Below are 4,244 nucleotides of genomic sequence, written 5' to 3'. Positions count from 1 at the left end.
AACTTGTGACATGGGTGACACTGTGTGTGTTAAGGCGCAGTAGGGTGAAAGCTGCAGGCCTGCTAGCCACTGCTGAGGCCACGAAGCCTGCCAGCTGTCAAGGAGATCAATGCAGGGCTTCTGGGCTCTGGGGCCCTGCACCTCTGGCTGCTGACAAAATTAATGACATGGGTGGGTGACACCGTGTATGTGTTAATGTGCGCCCTCACTCAACTGACACCAAGGCAGAAAGCAGGGTAGTTCAAACAATGCTGCCTTTTATGCAGTTTTTCCATCCCTCGCCCAGAGCAATGGGATTGGAAGGGACCTCAAGAAAGAATGACAGTCACTGGCCAGCTACACAGTCAATATGAGAGCAGTCCTTCCCCCCTCTTCCCCCTCCCTCTCCTTAATTTAGTTCCTGTTTCCCTCCAGGCAAGCCCAGCTTGAGCTTCAAAACTCAAAATGTTTAAAAAATTTTGAAACATTTTGACTTGCCTCATTTCATTTCGAGGCTGTTTTGAAGCTCTGTTTTGTTTCATTTTTGCTGTATCGAGCAATTGAAACGATTGAAATGAAACTGCCAGCAAAATTTCGCACAGCCCTACTTGCTAGTACTAAATGCAAGTACTAAATGACTGTGCAGTACCAACTGTGCAGTCTGGCACATATAGATGCACCCCTTGTTGTACAGAGGTAGCCAATTTATAAAAAGCAATTTTTATTCATGTACTGTAAAAATCATGTTAGGCCACAATCCTTCTCAGATTAAAGCTTACTAATTAAAGTACTTCAGTGCACTAATCATGTGATTAAATGTGGGGTTGATACATCACCTGTCAAAATCTTTCCGTAGACTTTAATGGGAGATGGATTGAACCATAAAGAAGTCTCATACCAATGAAAATTTTCTCCTAAAATATGGATGCAAGTTTGGACCCATCACCATCAAGACATCTGCTTTGCTATGTTATGAACTATATACAATGGTTTACTGAGACTCAGGAGAAGTCAGAAGACATTTAATGTTAATTTGCTGGTAGATATAGTTTATTCTCCTTGAAACTCTCCCTCCTCCTCCTGCCATACACAAAAGAAGGCATCTCTACAACCCTCAGAGAGATTAGCAAACTTGTAATCTCATAGTTATAAGCCTAGTTCAAATGTGTTTCCCATTAAAGCCTTTGCTAGTCTCTCTGTGGGAAAGTGGAGAATTTATCAGATTTCAGTGCAGTCAGGTAAAATTCTGCTGAGGAAGCAATACAATGCTTCTTTTCTCTCCAGGGTACAATTAAACCAATGCTTCCCTAGCAGTATTTTACCTTACTGTAGATTTCTTTTTCTAGTGCATTTCAAGTCCATAGAGTTTAGGGCCTTTTTAATGGATGACGTTTGACTGTTGTTGTTCCCCTGGCCCCATTCATTCAAAATTCATGTGGGATTACAGATGGGTTTTTATTAGATTATTAAAAAAGAGTTTAAGTAAAAATGCTAAACTCTTTGCAAAGTATTAAAAATAAGCTGGTAGAGTCTAAAGAAGGCAGTCCACATGGAGGATGAGTATCTTCACACCTTGGTCTTTAGGGAGCCTGGCTGCCTTAGACAGTACAGCTGCCAGGGTTTTTCCTGCGTGGTGGCTGGCTTCAAAATCCCTCTCCGAGGAGGGTGGGTGTTCTCTGCACAACAATGTAGCCTCAGGAGAAAGATCCACTCAAAATTTATTCCCAACCTTGAATAGGATTTTGGATGCAATGACCAGCAGCAGGGACACAGGTTTCAGCATTAGCTATACATCACCTAATTCAGCACTTCTTTGTCCTATCCCCCAGCGTGTCCCATCCCCACCTTTCCTTGTAGGTTTCCCAGGAGCTGAATTCCTGTTGCCAGGACCCCTCTCCACCTCCCATTCTAGGCTGCTCCCTGTTGCCTACTGAGGCAGTTGACAAGCTCTCATTCTGAGGGAAACCTTTACAGTGCTAGTGCTTAGGTGTCCTGTGTAGAAGTAGGATGTACCCTTGGTTGTAGAGGCATTAAAGTTATAGTTATGTGAAAATAGCAAGGACACAGATATGTCTCAGGAGCTAAAACAATGTGTAGCACCAGACTGAGCCCTTGTACAAGCACTAATTTCAGTGGCACCAACTTACACAAGGCCTTAGGGTGGCCTATATATATGGCCATTACAAACTAGTTATATGTGAAGCTGAATAAAGAGATGCTTTTATCAGTAGCAATGTATTTAAGAGTCAGGAACAAGGTTTACAGTGTCTTTCAGTTTTGCCCTGATCACTGGTCTGAAGGTACACATTTCCAAGTGTTATTGCAGGTTTAGCTTCTGGGAGATGTTTACAGAGGTCAGTGTCATTGAGTGAATTAGGCTAGGGACAGACATTCAAAAATCTTGAGCCTGAATTGATTCACTCGTTGCAGGTTAATCTAAATTGCGCAGCTTAAACTGATTAATAAATGGACAGGCATTCTCTGTTAAATCAGGAAATGCAGGCACATGCCTGCAGTGGCTCAAGCCAGAAGCCAGGGGGCACTAGAGCATGCTTGCCAGCCACTGCCAAAAGGTTCACACTAGCTTGCCCCTCTCCCGCTCTCTGGGGGACACGGCAGAGACTGCAGCCAAAGCCAAAGCCCTGGCAGCTCTGTGGGATAGAGGGGACAGAGTGAGCAATTAATTCTGTCCCTGCCTGTTTGCAGGCAAGCCATGGAGATGCTGGGGCTGGCAAACAGCAGCTGCAGTCCTTAGGGTTTGCCAGTGGAAGGAGAGGGGACAGAAGGAGAAATCTGCCTCGGGGCCATGGCAGGCCAGAATCTGGCCATACACTGCCCCTGCTCCAGCTAGAGAGCAGAGCAGCGGGACCAGCCTGGCTGGGCTGGAGTAGAGATCCCCAGCCAGCCCAAGAGCATGTTGGGATGCTGGGGGTGTCTGATTTATCTTAAACTAGCAAGGGGTCTGGGACAGACATTACATAAACCGGTTTGAGCTGAATCAGTTAAGTCTGATACTACATTCAACCAGGTTTATCTCAAACCAGTTTCAGCCATTTTCAAACTGGTTTATGTTAACTGAACATCTGTTCTGTTATAGGTTTAAATCAGTTTCTGATCACTTAAACTAGTTTATGTGTAATGTCTGTCCCAAGCCTTTGTGAGCAAACCTGCTGTCTGCCTTACGCGTACCAGAATGAACACTACTACTTCCTGGAACAGGAAGAAGAAGAAACTGCAGATCCAGATGAATGCTGAGGGTGAGTATAGGATATCAAAGTGAAAGGGAAGGTGTTTTAAAGAACAGCAAAGAGAATGAGGCATGGAATTGCATTTGAAGAGCACATGGGGAAGATGAATGGGTAATGTGGCTTCTTTTGTGATCAAAAGAGTCTGAATCCACTCCTGCTAGCAGAGCTTCTAGTAACAGCTCTAATGGTTCATGGAAGCTTGGGCACCTCTGAAATGTGGAAGAGGCCAAACAATTAAGTCAGTGTCGCAGAGCACTTAGGTGCCCTGCTCCTATAAAGAGTGGAAACTGCTAGGGAAAGAGCCCTAGCAGTGAGTGAGGAGCCCCAGCTGCTGGTTACCAGGGCAACCAGAGGGAGCTAGTGGCCCACACCTGCTGGAGGTCAGCTGACTGGAAGGGGGCAGGGCCTGGCCCACATATAAACGCCAGGGCTGAGGCTAGGGGTTCAGTTCCCTGCTAGCAGCTAAGGGGGAAGGAGCTCTCTCAGAACAAGCAAGAGGCCTGATGGCAGGTGCAGCTCCTGACACTGTTGAGGGATGGAGTATTCCCTGGTATAGTTTGAATGATATTGTAGCCGGGCAGCTTGGATTTATGTTATAGCCCAGGGGCTTGTGTTTTTGTTTATTGTTGTATAAAACACTGATGGCTTGGGTGAGGCTATTAGGGGATGGAGGAGGCCTCATTAGGGGACCCTGGCGCCAGAGAGTGTGCAACATTGGGGGTGTACTGACCCCGGCACCAGAGAGGGCGCAGCATTGGGTGTGTACCAATCCCGAGCGCCAGGGAGTGTGCAGAGCGAGACTGGGCCGCAGAGGGCCTGAGGGCCAGATTGTAATAAGGCCCAGACCGAACAACATCAGTTCCATCTGTGAGATTTGGGGCATGGTAAAGGGGTAGTTGGAGCCACGCATAGCCCATAAGGCTAGGGTTCCCCAGAACACCCATTGTAGAATAGGACCCACAAAGGGTCCAGGAGCCCACGGGGTCAGAGAGTACAGCCAAACCATGTCCAAGAGAA

General features: G+C 46.5%; 1 long non-coding RNA gene across 1 annotated transcript in view; it reads right to left on the bottom strand.

Annotated features, from left to right (window-relative positions):
* Positions 1-2,296, bottom strand: part of LOC109297122 — a 12,309-nt gene extending 10,013 nt beyond the window's left edge. Inside the window, exon 1 of the long non-coding RNA XR_002097211.1 lies at positions 2,286-2,296. This is a non-coding gene — a long non-coding RNA (uncharacterized LOC109297122). The remainder of the gene's footprint in view (positions 1-2,285) is intronic.
* Positions 2,297-4,244: the final 1,948 nt, after the last annotated feature.

The sequence above is a fragment of the Gavialis gangeticus genome, unplaced genomic scaffold, assembly GCF_001723915.1.
Source record: "Gavialis gangeticus isolate Ggan-Ray unplaced genomic scaffold, GavGan_comp1, whole genome shotgun sequence".
Classification (NCBI taxonomy): Eukaryota; Metazoa; Chordata; order Crocodylia; family Gavialidae; genus Gavialis; species Gavialis gangeticus.
Note: the sequence above shows the minus strand (reverse complement) of the source record. Positions and strands in the feature narration are given on the sequence as shown.